This window comes from Pan troglodytes, chromosome 8 (assembly GCF_028858775.2).
Source record: "Pan troglodytes isolate AG18354 chromosome 8, NHGRI_mPanTro3-v2.0_pri, whole genome shotgun sequence".
NCBI lineage: Eukaryota > Metazoa > Chordata > Mammalia > Primates > Hominidae > Pan > Pan troglodytes.
Window position 1 is genome coordinate 77,103,597 of NC_072406.2, and position 18,751 is coordinate 77,122,347.

At 34.1% G+C, this 18,751-nt stretch overlaps 1 long non-coding RNA gene across 1 annotated transcript in view; it reads left to right on the plus strand.

The window, feature by feature from the left end:
• The window catches only part of LOC134807173 (uncharacterized), a 127,381-nt gene extending 109,354 nt beyond the window's left edge, over positions 1 to 18,027 (plus strand). The window contains exon 5 of the long non-coding RNA XR_010146907.1: positions 17,842 to 18,027. This is a non-coding gene — a long non-coding RNA (uncharacterized LOC134807173). The remainder of the gene's footprint in view (positions 1 to 17,841) is intronic.
• Positions 18,028 to 18,751: the final 724 nt, after the last annotated feature.

An 18,751-nucleotide genomic window follows, 5' to 3' on the forward strand; every position in this document is an offset into this window, starting at 1 on the left:
AGGAATTTTTAAAAAAATAACTAGAGGCCGGGCGTGGTGGCTCATGCCTGTAATCCCAGCACTTTGGGAGGGCAAGGCGAGTAATCACGAGGTCAGGAGATCGAGACCATCCTGGCTAACACAGTGAAACCCCATCTCTACTAAAAATACAAAAAAAAAAAAAAAATTAGCCAGGCGTGGTGGCAGGCACCTGCAGTCCCAGCTACTCAGGAGGCTGAGGCAGGAGAATTGCTTGTACCTGGGAGGCAGAGCTTGCAGTGAGCCGAGATCGCGCCACTGCACTCCAGCCTGGGAAACAGAGAGAGACTCCATCTCAAAAAATAAAAAATAAAAAAATAAAAATAACTAGAAATGGCTCTTCTAAAGGTAGTTTGAGAGACATGGACATTGTGATTCCACAGTTCTTGAAGTGACCAGTTGATTTTCCAACAATTTTCCTTTCAGTGAGTTTATTCATCTCACCAGGAATAAGCCAGTCAAGATCACCAGTGTAATGAGTGCATCTTGAAGAAGTAAGCTCATACTACATCATGAACATTGATGAGCACATTTAACATAAGCAGGCTACTATGTATTACTGATGAAGCACAGAAGGACACTGAAACCAGGATGTGGTCATTTATGCATCACTTTTGAAGAAATAAGAGAAACAGAGAAAATAGAGATGCAATAAACAGAAATCCAAGGTGATTAAATCGTCATTTTACAATTGTGTTTTGCAATTTTTTCCACATCTTTCCATATTTAAAAATACCGTACTTTCATTCAACAAACATTTATTAAGTCATCAATATATGCTAAGACATGGTGATATAGTAGACAATAGACAATATAAAATTAATATACTTAATTACTTTTTAAAAGACTGAGCAAAAATGAATGATAAATGGAATAACAAGTGTTTATTTTGGAATACAGAGAGAAAAAGAAAAAAGGGAAGTAGGGGAAAGAGAAAACTAGTACTCTGGCAGAAAAATTATGAAAAGAAAGACATTTATCTTTGCCAATATTCTAATAATAGGAAAACTCAAAATCTCTAAGATATCTAAATGACATTTTTAACCCTCACCAGAATTTCCCCCATTTAATATTTGGTTATAGAAAAAAGATGAAATGATAAAGAAACAACTACAAACACACCTGTGGACATGTTTGTACATTTCTGTATTTTTCTGTGTGGTGTGCAGCAAAGAGGGAATTGCTGGGTTACAATTTTTTGCGTGTGTTTGTCTTTAACATACACCACTAGCAATGTATGAGTTCTACTTATTACATACCCTTAAACCTTGAATTTTCTCTTTTCTTTTAGTTAATCTAATGAGAGTTGTAGAGGTATATCATTAAAGTTTTAGTTTTTCCCTGGTGATTAATAATGGTAAATGATTTTCATATCTTACAGGCTGTAGGCATATTTAAGGTGGTTAAGTGTCTTCTCAAGATTTTGTCCATTTTTACCACATTATCTTATTAAATTGTAACATGTTTTGATGTATTCTGGATAGATTTCACTGTCTAACATTAATGTTACACATGACATCTCCCGGACTTCGGCTTGCATTTTCACTCAGTTAATCTCATCTTTTACTAGAAATGTTTTGAATTTGGATTAAAACTACTTTATTGGCATTTCTCTATAGTTGCTACATTTTATACTACTTAAGTAGTCATTGCTTTCCCTAAGGTTGTAAATATATTTTCTTATATTTTTACCTGAAAACGTTATTGTTTTATGTTTTACCTATAGCCCACAATCCCTCTTGCATTAGTTATGTGAGGTTTGAGGTAGGTAGATAACTTGAATTGTATTGATATTTATTCTGATATTAACTTGTTTGCACTACAAATTTATTTTACGTGTGATCAATTGGTCTAGGTGAGTGCCTTCTTACAATGTTTTTACTCAATTATCTTATGAATCTTGATTGTCTGCATGTTGTTTTAAAGTGATGATTATAAATTACATGTCAGTTTAGTCTACAGTGGAGTAAAATAGCAGTAATGTATGCTACATGATTTAAGTCTCAGTTTCTTAGTGATTGTCATCTCAGGGTGGTTGTTACCTACTTAGCAGCTATTGAAGACATTTTCCTGATTCTGCTATTCCAATTTCCACACTAATTGCTTAACCCGTGGGTTAATGACATTTTTACTTATCGCTTAGTACAAATCCAGGAGAGGGAGAGGTCAACCAGTTTGTTTTTCCAAATGGGCCCTGTGCCACTTTTTGTATGAGTTGGGCTAGCTTGCTTGAGTGCTAAGGAGTTTATAATAAATGTATTTTACCCTTACTGCGTTTGTGCCATTATAGCTTCCATTTTAAAATTATCTGATTATCTGAACCTATTTCCTTTCTATCTTTATGGATTTTTTTTTGTTTGTTTTTAATGACGCTGTTTTATGTTTCCCTGTGATGTTTTAAATTCATTTGGCCTTTTAACATTTATTTTGTTATTTCATAGAATCTTAGGTGAAAGCATGTCATAGTTGCTTGGTCTCTACTTAAGCCGATGTTTTGTTATTTTTCATTCTGGCATATTTGTGCCCCTTATTTGAATATATATATATATATATACACACACACACACGCACACATTTGTATATACAACATACATATGCACACATATATACACACAGTGCACACATATACTTACCTGAATATATATGTACACATATACTGTATATATGTATGTGGGTATACATTTATGAACATATATACACTTGTACACAGGCATATATATTGGTATAAAGAAATGTGTTTACATTTACACTTTAGAGAACCATGTATCATAGGTAATTCATTTTGTGGACAAAATTTTTCAAATAAAATGTTGTGTAAATAAAGTACTTAATTTTGTACTCTCCAAGTGATTTTTTTTTTTGAGACAAGAGTCTCACTCTGTTGCCCAGGCTGGAGTGCAGTGGCCCGATCTGGGCTCATCACAACCTCCGCCTCCTGGGTTCAAACAATTCTCCTGCCTCAGCCTCCCAAGTAGCTGGGACTACAGGCACACACCACCATGCCTGGCTAATTTTTGTACTTTTAGTAGAGATGGGGTTTCACTATGTTGGCCAGGCTGGTCTTGAACTCCTGACCTTGTGATCTGCCTGCCTCAGCCTCCCAAAGTGCTGGGATTACAGGTGTGAGCCACCACACCCGGCCTCCAAGTGTTTTAAAATATTAATACCTGACTCAGTGAATGTTTGACATTTTTTCGCTAATTGAGTGTGCCAATTCTTAAATAAGCACTAACTGAAACTGAATTTATAGTCATTAAAAAAGTGAAGAGTAGCACACTGGCAAATCTATATATACCCATTCTGTAATTCTTAGCTTTTTCTAATAATTGACATGGTTGGTATAAGCATATTATTAATGAGAACAATGTTAGCTTAGATAGAATTAATCTATAATACATAATGTGTATCATAAATGTAGGTTGCCTCCATATCTTTTGCTAATTATTTTGAAAAATTGTGTGGGAAAGACTAGAAGTGACGAGGATAGCTGAAGCTAATTCATTAGCATTTGTTATAATCGTGCAAAGCACTCTCAGGAGGTCAACAGTATCATCCTTCACCTAACCAGTTCTTTTCAGGACAGTTCAACCAAAGGAACAGCTACACTTAAAAAAATTCTGTTTTCAAATACCATAATTTAAAGTAATGATGTGCCGCATGTTAAAATAATCACAATTTATGTCTAGTGATGTACAACTAGGAGTCAGCAGATACATTATTTTAAATTTCTAGTTTGTTATTAGTCCAATTTTTAGGGAAGCAACTTATTGAATATTGAATATACAAGCAGTTTTGTTAACAATTCCAATTTAAATGAGCATTAATGAATAAAATCTTGCCTTCTTTTCTTATTTACCACCTATCGAAGTTTTTATAATTTGATGAACTTTTTTTTTTTTTTTTTTTTTTCTGAGACAGAGTTTTACGCTTGTTGCCTAGGCTGGAGTGCAGTGGCGCGATCTTGGCTCACTGCAATCTCTGCCACCCGGGTTCAAGTGATTCTCCTACCTGAGCCTCCCGAGTAGCTGGGATTACAGGCACCCACCACCACTCCTGGCTAATTTTTTGTATTTTTGGTAGAGACGAGGTTTCACCATGTTGGCCAGGCTGGTCTCGAACTCCTGACCTCAGGTGATCCACCCGCCTGGGCCTCCCAAAATGCTGTGATTAGAGGCATGAGCCACCGTGCCCTGCCAATTTGATGAACTTCTAAATTGACTATATAGAACACAATATTATCATTGAACTATATTTGCATATTAATATCTAATGACTTACTATATTTGGGGAAATAAGTAAGTAGCCTTGGAGGCAGTGTTCTAATGTGATAAGTGCAATATGGTGATGTTTTCTAGAATACAAGCTTAAACATATTTCTTTACACCTATATATGCCTGTGTGTAAGTGTATATATGTGCATAAGTGCCTACACATGTATATACATATACCTGATATATACATATATATGTGTGTATATATAAACATATATATGTATATTCAAATAAGGAATGTAAATATGCCAGAATATTTTAAAATTAGTATGTAATACTTTATCTTTTTAGTATACTATATTTTTATTATATAAGAGACAGTCTAAATGAGAAGTATACCTAATGAAAAGGTATAGACTACATTTCAAGCGGGAATTACATAAATTCCAGAGCACTTGACAAATTAATTACCAGATCAAGTCAGTTAAATTCCATAGCAGCATCATAAGGAAAGTCAGTAACTGGGATATGGACAGCAGCAAAACCAAATGCATTGAATTAAGGCACCAACTTACATAATCAATGGAATAATATTCCAGTATTTTAATAAAATAAAATAATTAGAGATATTGAAATGATTTTTTTAAAATATTCATGTAGCAGAGACTGGCTAGAAATTAGTGAAATTACTTTCTGTTATAGGGAACACCAATAAATGAAATGTCTCGTCCTGCTTGCCATATTCCTTATTTTTTTCCAATGCAAAGTTGACAAAAGTGATGTATCATTACCTGGCCAAGGCAGTTAAAAAGCTCTTACTTATTCTCTCTATTTCTCCCTTCTCCGTTGCTTCCTGTCTGGAGGCAAAAGGTCCACAGAGTCATTTCAGATCTCAGGTACTGGTGGAGCCACTAAACTTAGATTCCATTTTACTAGATTACAGACCACTAAGAATTTAGACTCATTATGTCAGCAGATGAACTATTTTAACTAATGCAATTTGTGTTCTTTCTTTTATATAAGCATCAATTCATTTGAAACACCTCCAATTAATTTTTGTTTAGTCTCTGTCCTCAGAAGAGAAATTCATAAAATTTATTTATATCTTACCAGTATTTGAAATGTTCTGCTACCACTGGCTTCTTGAAATACTTCTATCTTCTGAATTCCATACTAACAGATACCTTAACCTCTTCACCTACATTATAGGCTGCTTCCTCTCAGATGTCTTTGCTGGTATCTCATTCTTCTTTAAATGTTAGAGTACCCTAAAGGTGAGTCTTCAGCCTTCCTCATGGTCATTAGTTGTGCCCTGAATGATTACTTTCAGGCCCGTGGCTTTGATCTACATCTCAAATCCTCAATATCCGCCTGAGTTCTAAGCTATGCACCCAAGCCTTAACATCTCCCTTTGGTCAATATATTGTATTCTTGAAAAATGCTGAGACTGGATGGTAAGTGATCTTACTACACAAATGATAACTATGTGAGGTGATGCATTTGCTAATTGAGCTAGATTTAACTACTTTACAATGTAAATATACTTCAAGACATCACGTTGTACATGATAAATACACACAATTTTATACATCAATTTAAGAAATCGATTCATTAAAAAAAAAGAGATATTATATGCTTAACATGCCCCAACTGCAATTCTTTATTTCTCCCCGAAAATGGTTTCTTTTCCTGGTCTTCTCTACTTCAGTTTATGGCATTAACAGTCATCAAGTTATAAAGTTCAAAACCCAATGTTTGATTTCTTTCTTTTTTTAATATCACACTTCTGATTTGGATCTTCCTCCAAAATGTATCCTATCATGTCCCATCATCTACACAGCTGCCTAAGATAATGTCATAGCTTCTCTGGATTTAAGAATACTAAGCAGGAAAGTGACATGATCTAATCCATAATTTTAAAAGGCAAAGATAATCTAACATATCTTTTGTTTTTGTTCTTGACTTTCTTAGACAATATCAAGAGTGACCTTGATAATGCAGAAATCAGATTGTGTAACTTCCTTACTTAAAAGATGCTCAGGTGATTCTGTTTTTATAAAGTCTAAATTTATAACACACCATTTATCTTTATCTCATAACAGTATATGGATTGATACAAAGCAGTGAAAGATTATCATAACAATTCAATGAAAGAGTTGTTTTCACATGCTTTTGGAAATCCAGAACAATAGCTTCATAGTCTATCAACTAGATGAAATTTGACAAAAAAGAAATTGGGATTAAATGATGATCCTTCTAATAGTTCTGTTGTCTAAATTTGTGTAGTTAGGAAATTGCACATGTATATGTGAAATGATTTTTTAAAATAGTCATGTATATAATAACATATATAATGCATATAAATAACATTTATATGCATTATATATATGTTATATATATTATTATTACTTTTGGAGACAAGGTCTCACTTTGCTGCCCAAGCTGAAATGCAGTGGCATGATCATACCTCACTGCAACCTCAAGCAATCCTCCTGCCTCAGCCTCACTAGTATCTAGGACTACAGGTGTGCACCATGACACTATATAATTACAATTATTTTTTTAATAGAGACAAGGTCTCACTATGTTTCCCAGGCTAGTCTTGAACTCCTGGCCTCAAGCAATCCTCCTACTTTGGCCTCTCAAAGCACTGGGATTACAGGTGTGAGCCACTGCGCCTGGCCCCATAAGTATTTTTTTTTTTAATTCACACTGTTGTAGATTTTTACTTGCATCTTATTTTTATTTCATCATGTTATGTAATAATTTTATCATTCCTCCCTGGAATACAGCAATTTTCTTCTGCAGGGGATCCCTGCTTCTACTCTTGCCTTGTAATCCTTTTTCTGCGCAGCAGCCAGAGTGACCTTTTGAAAGTATAAATCAGACCGTGTCACTTCCCTGCCTAGAACTCTAAAAAGGCTTTCCACTGCCCTTGAGGAAAAACAAAAAACAAAACAAAACAAATAAAACATCCATACTGTAGATGAAAGACACTACTACACGACTTGATTTGATTTCTGGTTACTTTTCTGACCTTTTCTCCTATCTCTCCCTCTTGCTCTTGTTCAATAAGCTTCATCCATACTGTTTTCCTCTTTGTTCCTGGGAGGTGCAAGGATCTTTACTGATTATGTTTGATGAGGCTATTCTCTCTGCTTGGAAAACAATTCCCCCTATCTCAACATATCTAACCCATTCTCTTCATTCTTGTTTCAGTTCAGATAGTATCCTTAAGTGAAGCTTTTCCTTAGCAATAAGTGCAAAACAATCCTTGAACCCAACAGCCTCCAACATATCACCTATAGTAATTGTCAGAATTTGAAAGCACTGTGTTTACATTTATTTGCTTGTTCACTTTATCTTTTAGGATGAAATTCACCAGGATTTAAGCTCTTATTCATTGTGGTGTCTCCTAGCTACTGATAGAAGCTCCGACACATAGTAATCGGTCAATACATGTATGTTGCTGATTGCATGATTATGTAATAATGTTTAACTGTAGCCTTGATTAAAATCTCCGTGGTGGCAAAAGATGTACTTGACTCATCTTATTCTAACATATGACATTCCACAGAGTTCTCTAGAAAGAACACACATGTAGTCAAGATGTTGTTATAACACACACAGGTCAGTAGTAAGAAAAAAAAATCCACACCAAGGGCTCATTGAAATGAATTCATTTATTCATACTCGTTAGGTGTTAGATTGTAATATTCCCTTATTATTTATAACCAGGTTATATTGTTCTTGAAATAAATACCATGAGCAAATTCCTGAAAGTTCTTATCCAAATAGAGAGTTGTTTTGTCTACAACAAAATATTTCTCAACCAGGCAACATATTAGAATAATCTGTAGAATTTAAAAATAATACCAATGTTCAGACTCAACCCTAACCCAATGGCATCCAAATATTTGGTGTATGAGCATTGATAATTTTAAAAAATCTCTTTAAGCAATTTGAAAATAACCAGAATTGAGAACCACTGGCTCTAGTTGGATGTGATTATTTTTTCTTTTCTCATGGATCAGTGTATGTTAATGATTGCATTTTCTCTAAGTGTTCAAGGAAAATGCTTCAATATTATTTTCGTTGGTAAAAGCTCTACTTCTACATATTTACTCACTTACATGTGAACAATTTTTTCCTTCTCTTTCTCAACAGAATTATTCTAATAATGCAACCTGGATTACCCCAACATATTTAAAATATTATAAGGCCTATAATGTTTTAGGTTTAAATATTTAAGTCTTTATTATAACATCTTATTGTCAGGAGTTCTGCATTTCATGAAAATAGCAAGTTTAATATCTGCATTAATAAAATCACAGGCATATCTGCAATCATTTTAAGAAAACTGATCTGTAAAGTCTGAAAAAACTTAATTACTTCAATGATTCATTAAAGATGGACTGTATGAATGCCCCACATGTAAATAAGTGAAATGATAGAAATATGAATAAATGTATCAAATATAAATGTAATAAAATATAAATACATCCTTTATAGTATATTTAAGCCATGATTGTGCATCAGATAGCATCTGTGCATCTTACTTAAAATTTGGATGCCTAGGGTTTACCACCAAACTGTGAAGTCAGCACTGTTAGAGATGGGCCTATATATATTTATTATTTTTAATTGTCTACTATGGAGAGTTTTGAATATACTTAAAAGCAGAAAGACTGCAAAATGCACCTTCATATGCCCATCACCCATTCCCAAACACCACCAGCGTCACCCACAATCTTTTTACTCTCTGCTTCTTGGAGTATTTTGAGCAATTCCTGACATCATATTGTTTACTCCAGAAATATTTTTGTATGCATCTCTAAAAGATAGAATCTTTAACATGACCACAATACTACCATGATACCTAAAACAAATACGATTATTTCCTTAATATAGTCAGACATCTTATAAATGTGAAAATTTCAAATGATCTCCCTTTGTTTGTGTAAATTATAGTCGAAGTCTGAGTTTTTAATTTTCTTGTTATGTATACATTTCTTTCTATTTCTATTTTTTCCCGGTCACTTTATTTGTTGAGAAAACCACAATGATTGTTCTGCAGAATTTCTACTAGCTGGATTTTTCTGGTTTCACTTTTGTGGGGTCAGATAATATGTTCTTATGTTCATATAGGATAACATAGGAGGTGCTGTGTTCTTTAATCAGGAGGAATAACACTGGAGGAATGACGGGTTAATGGTTCCCTTTTTATAATATTAACATGTTGACAATGAATTTCCTAGGCAAATATATTCAGAAAAATGTCAAGATTGATTCTAATGTATCCCTCTAGTTAAGAAATATCATAAAGAAGATGATAGAATTCCTTAAGTCCTGAATGTGTTTCTACCAACAAAAAGAAGATATTAGTTAAATATATTTCATGTTGGGTATACCACTGGTCATTAAAATAAAAGATAAATTTGCTATGGATGACCAAACAGTAGAGTAAGAAATTTTGTTTCATATTGCATACCTAAAATTTTATTTCAGTTCAAATTCCATAACATTTGAGTCATTATATGCATAACTTTTACTAAAATGAAGAATATAAGTCAATATTTTCCAAACTGGCCTGATCATTAGAAAGATACATACATGCCTTGACAAAAAAATAAAGATTACTGAGATCTGCTAGAATAAGACTTAATCAGAATCTCTAGGGAAAGGGCTTGGGAATCTCTATGTGGAGCAATTATCTCAGATGACTTTTACAAAAAGGTAAAAATAGACAACATTGGCATACATTTAAAAAGAAAACTTCTGTAATCCCAGCACTTTGGGAGGCCGAGGTGGGCGGATCACTTGAGGCCAGAGGTTTGAGACTAGCCTGGCCAACAAGGTGAAACCCTGTCTCTACTAAAAATACAAAAATTAACCGGGCATGGTGGCGCAGGCCTGTAGTCCCACGTACTCAGGAGGGTGAGGCAGGAGAATCACTTGAACTCAGTGGGTGGAGGTTGCAGTGAGCCGATACCATGTCACTGCACTCCAGCTTGGGGGACAGAGGAAAACTTTGTCTCAAAAAAATAAAATAAAAATAAAAATAAAACCCCCAGAGTTTCTTCGTTAATGACCAAGAAAATGACTGTGTACTTTGAGGTTTACAATGGTCTTTCCCATTCCTATGTCATTACAGAATTATTTTTAAAAATATGTCAAGTAGGAAATAATTTTTCAAATCATTTTTACAGGAGGGAAACATGTTTATGGTGATAAATTGACTCCATCAGTGGAGGTACTCAGACTCAAATCCAATTCATCTGCATACAAATTTATTACTTTTTAACTATAGCATGCTTTCCTATATTTATTTTGCTCTAGCTGATAATACCGATCCTTCTGACATCCAATTCTATAATACATATACTTTCATAATTATATGTATAACTAATGAAAATGTTGTAGGTATTATTAGCAATTAGGATGATTTTCATGGTGGAGACGTGCTCACTGTGAAGAACTTCCCTCATAATAGATCTTATTTCAATTATATGATAGATGTGTATCATTCCTCAAGAAGTTGATGCTATATTTATAACTATGTTCCCCTACTTGTGGCCGGTGTTAAAATGTGGTATCTTGTCAGATGTAAAGAATACATTTTTCGTATCTAAAGTAAATTAGTATTTCAAATGAGTTGCCTTGAAATTATAGTCAAAGATATAAGTGAGATAACATTGCCTATTTTGAAGGGTCGAGTTGCCTGGGTTTGGATAAATTGGTGTGCCTACTTTCAGCAAATAGAAGCAGGTTACTCCTCCACAATCGCATAACCTGGATGTGATTGTGCTGACACGAAGAGCTTACTTTGACAGCATCCAGATTCACAGCTGCAGATGGCACTCTTACTCAAAAGAAGAGATAGACCTTAAGAGAAAACACTGTACATTTTTTTGTTCTCATGAGATTGAATCTTGAAGGTCTCACTAATTATCAATGTCCTCTTTAGCCTTTCTCTTTGAAAAGTAAAATAAAATTCAGTGATATTCAAAACATGCAAACCAAATTAATGGAATCAGATAATAAGATTGCCTGCAATTCTAGTTTGGCTTTTATGTTTTTAGTTAGTGTATTGATAAAACCACCGGCATATATGTTCTTCAAAACTTTTTGTCAATATTTAATACTAATTACTATGACAATGTCAAAATACCTATGGAAGTTTTATATCTAGAATGAGTTTTATATCTAGAATGAGTTTTATATCTAGAATGAAAGTAATTTGAGTTGGTCTTAAAGCACTATGGAATAAGAAAGTCACCAATGAAGCACTATAAATAGAAGGTATTGAAATTAAGTTCAGGGCAATAACTTTTTTTTTTAAGTTTTACTTTCATATTTTAAATCCTTGCATTTTGCTTCTCCTTCCAAGCTGTACTGTAGTAATACTCATTGTCAAAAGTAAAAGGAAACCACATGTTCAATTTTTAAATGAGGCCATCAAGAACTCTCTTGGAAAAAATTATTTGTAATAAATAAGTCTATGACACTATGTCTTTTGTATATTTTAGAATATAGATAATAGGTTTAAAAGTCAGTTTGATTTTATAGTACTATCTGGAAGTTACTTGTGGGTTACAAAATGGGTGTTTGAAAAATTGTACCTTGCCATTTACTGAATTTTCTACCCTTTCTCCCTGTAGGATTATATCTTTTAAATTTAACCAGGAGGCAATCCCACTACCTGCTTTTGAAAGTAAAGTTTTACTGGAACATGCTGTATTAGCCCATTTTCACACTGTTATAAATAATTGCCTGAGACTGGGTAATTTATAAAGGAAAGAGGTTTCATTGACTTACAGTTCGGCATGGCTAAGGAGGCCTCAGGAAACTTAGAATCAGGTCAGAGGTGAAGGAGAAGCAAGGCACCTTTTTCACATGGTGACAGGAAGGAGAATGAACGCAGGAGGAACTATGGAACACTTACAAAAGCATCAGACCTTGTGAGAACTCACCATCATAAGAACAGCATGGGGGAAACCGCCCCCATGATTCCATTGCCTCCGCCTGGTCTTTCCTTTGACATGTGGGGATCATGGGGATTACAATTCAAGATGAGGTTTTGGGTGGGGACAGAGCCAAACTATATCACACAGCCATGCTTATTTGTCCATGTGCGTATATGGCTGCTTTTGCGTTACAAGACAGAGCTAAGTTGTTGTGAGAATGACTGCTTATAAACACTAAAGTATTTACCATCCGTCCCTTTGCTGTCATGTGAACAATATGTATGGAAAGGCTAGAGAGAGAGGGAGAGAGAAAGACGGAGGTTAGAAACACACACATATGGACACTTTCTCATTATCTATTTTTTTCCATTGATCCTGAATGGGTTTTGAAGTTTAAAGGGCAAGTCTATATTCTTATTTTTAGCCTTTCTATTTTGTTGTATTCTAAATTATTAATTTATTTACTTTCCAAATTTTTGCTTTCCTTTTCCTCTGTCATTAGTTACTGCAGTACCACTTTTACTTTACAAGATAACAGAAAGCAAAAACAAAGCCTGAAAAAAGACACTAGCTTTAGCATAAGATAGAAATATTTGAATGCATATCTACACAGCTAGTTTGTCTATTCTGCAAACCAGAAGTAGAGGGCTGAAGTGAAGAGGAAGAGAAAAAAGAAAGAATTCTTCAGTTAGGGAAGGGAAGAAAGCTCCGGGCACAGACAGGAGAGTCTCAACTTCCAGCTCTTCTAATATTTGAAAATCCACAGAAAACCACCAATCCATTCTGGGATCAACCCAACCAACAGTCCTGGACAGTTGGATACACAGAGGCCCACTGAACAGCACACGTGGAATCTGGATATCTTGAGTGCAGATGTGGGCGTTGAGGGAAAATATCTTCCTCAATCAAGATAATATTCTAGAGAATTTCCCAGTATACCATTGAACACACTGAAAGAGTTATAAATATGTTAACTGTTTTATCATTATTCAATTTAAATAAGCATTTTAAATATTTTAATTAAATATTTATTTTCTGAACTAGGTTTAGTTGATTAAATATAATTTTACAGTAATAATTTTTTTAAAAATTCTATTGTGTACTTAATAAAAACTTAAATGAAAGCTTTAAAAATTACAAATTTAAAATTTTGAATAAAATCTTCTTTCCAGGAAAGTAACTTGTATGCTTATATATATCATTGTCTCTAAAGATTCTCCAAACTTAGTGTGCACTAAAATAATTTGTGGAGCTTGTTAAAAATAAAGTGTCTGGATTCACCCCTAGAGATTCTTTTTCAATAGTTTGTGATTTTAAGGGGCTGATAAATACCTCCCTTTTTCCCCCTTGAGTTCAAAGCACATTGAGAAATACATGTAGGAATTTTATAAATGGAGATGAAAATACCACTTTTAACTGAAAGTGCTATTTAAAGGACAGCTTTGGTTTGCAGCTAAGTGGGTGATATGGTCTGGCTCTGTATCCCCACTCAAATCTCATCTCGAATTGTAATCTGAATTGTAATCACCATGTGTTGGAGGAGGGACCTTGTGGAAGGTGATTAGATCATGGGGGCAGTTCCCCTATGCTGTTCTTGTGATAATGAGTGAGTTCTCATGAGATCTGATGGTTTTATAAGGGGTGTTGCCCCCTTTGCTCTCCACTTCTGTCTCCTGCTGCCATTGAAGAAGGACATGTTTGCTTCCCCTTCCACCATGATTGTAAGTTTCCTGAGGCCTCCATGTGGAACTGTGAGTCAATCAAATCTCTTTTCTTTATAAGTTATGCAGTCTCGAGTATTTCTTCATAGCAGCGTGAGAACAGGCTAACACAGTGGGTTTACTCAGACTTCACTCCTGAATTGGACAGACATCCCTAACCTGATACTGTAGTGTAGACAATCCCAGGGCTCTCCTTGAGAGGAAGCCTCTCACAGGAATTCATGCATCTTGTGAATAGGCTTGCTCCAAAGAAAAAGCTGATGAGCTAATGAGGATCAGTTTCTTCTCCCACTGTATCAGATAATCTCTCCTCATTCCTAGAGGAAGAGGTAAGGTATAAGGAGTAACTAACCAGTAATGTTACTTTGTCTTAAATTCTTTTATGTGTAGTGTTTAGAATACAGGGAAATAAGCCACCTCTATTGCATCACTATTCTGTAATTATTTTATACCTAATCTAAAATATGAATTAGAAGTAGTCCTGTTATAAAACAATAACCACAACAAAACATACACACAAAGGTTTGTATATTCATATGTGCCTGTGAAACTGTTGAGCTATATTCCTGTGATTATGAAATGCTTGACTGTATTAAATATTGTGCTAAAGCAGAGTGCATTTTTGTTTATCCTAAATGAGTGAGACTGTTAGGCATTTTCCATTTTTTAAATGGTAAGAAGAGAAGTTAATAGCTGTAAAATCAATTAAAATTATACGTTATTTTATAAATGAATTTATTATTATCAAAGTAAATAGATTTTCAGCAATTATATTATGAATTAGTTTGGATTACCCAGAAGCAGACACTGAGATTAGGATCCTAGTGCAAATAGTTTATTAAAGATATGAAAAAATGAAGGAAAATAAGATAGCCGATAAAGGATGCCAGCTTCTACTGTGGGCTACTGGCACTTTTGCATGGGTAAGAAACTACGAATCAGTGGAGGACACATGCCTCCCAGTTGTTCCTCCCAAGGGCCGGGGTGCAGATGGTGGGGTATGTATGCATTAATTCCTATCAGCCATGCAGAGAGCTGCTTCTAGGGCTATTCATTCCCTGGCACATCTGGACTGCCACAGGGGCACCAAAGCTGGCTCAGCAGCAGGAGAAAGCCCTCAGGCAACAGGAAGCACTTGCTGGAAGTTGAAAATCAAGCTGTTTTTACCTCACCTGGTAAGGTCCTAGTTAAAAAAAAAAAAAAAAAAAAAAAAGGTTGCTGTTTCACCATAAAGTGTTTGCTCTATAGTTTGTGAAAACAGACTGTATCATATCAAGGAAATTCCTTTCTATTCCTAGTTTGGTGCTTTTACAAATGCATCTAGTAAAAATGTTATACAATTTTGCTTCTTTAATATATTGCTGTGGCAAAGTATGACTGCTTTTTAAATATTAAGCTAAACAGGCATTCCATTATCACATCCAACATATTGTTCATTTTTTATTCATTCCGTACCTTGTTGAATTTAAGGTTTGGCTTCAAAATCCATGAGGTAAGATACCAATAATGTTCTGTTCTCTCAATATTCTCTATTAGGTTGGTGCAAAAGTAATCGTGGTTTTTGCCATTACTTTCAACGGCAAAAACTGAAATTACTTTTGCAACAACCTAATGTTTGGCATAAAGGTGATACTGGATTAGTAACACGAGTTTGTCACTCTTCTGAAATTTTCAGTTCTCTGGAAAACTTTATGTCAAATTGAATATAATTTTGTTTAAAATAATTGATACAATATTTCTGTAAAGCATGAAAAGCTTTGTAATTATAAATTCTACATTTATAATAGTAAACAATGCTCAGCTTTTTCTTCTTGTGTCATAATTGTTTATTTCCAGAAAATTATCCATTTAATGTAGCTTTTAAATTTTATTTGTGTGTTTCTATAACTTTTTTATTGTTTTTAATATCTACAGAATCTATTGTAACACCTCTGTTTATCCCTGATATTGACTTTCATCATTTACAATTTTTCTCACATTTGACTTCTCTGTCTCATCAGAAACATCCCAACTCAACTGGATTTTCAAAAATATTTTGTCTTTTTTATTCTCTTTATTGTTGCTTATATTTTAGTTTTATGATCTCCTAGTCTGTATCACCTTTTTCTTGTATTTTCTTTGGAATTTAGTTAGTGTTCTTTTATAAACTTTTAATATGGATAAGATTTTTTTATGTAATCTTTTTTCTTTTATATGAATTCTAGGCTATATTATTTCCTCTGGCACAACTACAGCTGCTTCCCACACATTTTTTTAAGTTTTAAGAGATTATATTAAGAAATGTTTCACATATATACATAGTAGAGAAAATAGCAAAATTATAACCTCCTGTCATGTACATAATTCCAGTATAAATTACTATCAATTTATGGTCAATCTTGTTTGATATTGTGAAACCCAACTATGTGAGACAGGTCCTAGTCAATTTAGGAAGTTTGTTTTGCCAAAGTTAAGGACGTGCGCCCATGACAGCCCCAGGAGGGCCTGATGATATGTGCCCAAGGTGGTCGGGGCACAGCTTGGTTTTATTCATTTTAGGGAGACATGAGCTATCACTCAGTATATGTAAGTTGTATATTGCTTCTGTCCAGAAAGGTGGGACAACGCGATGTGTGAAGGGGACTTCCAGGTCATAGGTAGATAATAGAAAAAATGGTTGCATTCTTTTGAGTTTCTGATTAGCCTTTCCAAAGGAAGCAATCAGATATGCATTTTTCTCAGTGAGCAGAGGGATGACTTTGAATAGAAAGGGAGGCAGGTTTGCCTTAAGCAGTTCCCAGCTTGACTTTTTCCTTTAGATTAGTGATTTTCAGACCCCAAGATTTTCCTTCACAATATCTACCCCACACTCTGTCATCCTTTCCTTAACATTTTAAGGAGATTTACATATATATCGCATGATTTCATCCCTAAACATTGTGGTATTTATCACTAAAAGGATACTTAAAACAAAATAACAATACATTATTACCATCTAACATTTTTAATAACAACTTCTCAATATGCTACAATAGCCAGTCTGTCTTTGAACTTTCCTGTTTTTCATCTTTCTTTTTATAGTCAGTTTTATTAAGTCAAAATTTAAACAAAAGGTCCACACATTGAATTGGGTTGTTATGTACTTTAAATGTTTTTTAAACTATAGCTTTTACTTGTCAGCTTTTTCCCCTTATATTTGTTGAAGATATGATGTTATTTATTCCACAGATATTTCTAAATATGAGAATGTGTTCACTATATCTTGTGCTGCCTTTGATATATTTCTAGTTGGCCTGAATTTCTCATAAATGATAGTTAAATCTAGAGACTTGACCAGATGAAAGATTTGAATTTCTGGAAAGAATACTTCATAGATGACGTTGAGTACTTTTTTACCAGCATATCTTTCTGGTTGTCTCTTTATTTAAGATATTGAAAGTGATCAGCTGATACAGTTGTTACCTGTCTGATTTATCTATTATACATTTTTCTATCACTATTTCATTTACAGTTTCAGAAGCCATTTATGGTTATTGACTATATCCATTATTTTAGTAGACTTTATATGTTTTTATAATAATACAATTTTTATTCTTTGTTTATTAAGCTAAAAAATTCTATTACAATATTTCCCTCAAGGAGTCTTGATTATTCTGATGTGAAATTCTTCCAGGAAAGGGTGCAACAATTTTTAATTTCTTTTAATGAATAATTTCTAATTCATAATTTGACACATCATCTTCCAAAGTTAACCATATAACCATTTGTTCATTTCTCTTAGACACTAATGGATTTTTTAAAGTATTCAGTATGTTTCAAACCATTGAAACCTTTATTCTTTTTGATACAAAAATTGTCTCAACTTCTGAGGGATAATTTTTAAAATGGTTCCTGTGGTTTTACTGTGATTTTGAAAAATTTCTTAATTTTCTCTTTTCACAACAGGTTTTAGGCTCATCTTGTTCATATCCTGCCTCAGATGCGGAATCAGCCAACTCCCTGAGCACCCCTACTTCATTTTAGTGAGCAACACAGATTTTGATATGAGGTATTTTTTTCATGTATTATAGCCATTTTTTATCCTAGCAATGTTTTCTTTGAATTATGGCATCTTTAAAAGTGAAATTTTAAATTTCTGTATGTCTGAGGATATTCCAATTTTCTTTTTATTATATTTTTCTAACCTAATTTTATTGTAATTAAGAAGTATGCTCTATATGAGGATTTAGTTAACTATGTTAACTATGGCCTGCTGAGCAAGTCCAGCCCTCTTTTAATAAGGCATTACTGGTGCAGAGCCAGGCTCATTTTTTTTTTTTTTTATATTGTCTATGTCTGTGTTCACACTACAATGGCAGAGACTGTTGCAGTCTTGCCAGTGCACCACAATGTTTCAATTTTGTTGTTTGACATAGGACATAGAGTTCTTTGTCTCATGACCAGGAGAATTAAGGACCATAAACACAAAGGTGAGGTTGGAGCAAAAGTTTAATAAGGGAAAGGAGAAAGCTTTCCACATTGAAGAGGGGTTGCCATTCTATGGTTGAATACAAAGGCTTTTATAAACAGGTTAGTAGGGAGGGAAGTTTCATTTTCAAAAGGCATGAAAAACTGGTTAAGAAGTGTTTCGTTTGCATAAGGTGTGAATTCCTGACAGCTCCACCTTGTCCTTTTAGTGCACATGTGGAGATTCTTAGCCTAGTCACTCCATATTGTTTAATTTTCCTCACTGTGCACGTGCTGGGGGCAGAATTCTCTATTGTGGACATGTCTGGTTCTGTGTAACTTATTTTATCTGTGCAGCACAGGCACATTTCAAGTAAGCCCCTCCCCATGCAAACTCCCTTATCTGAGT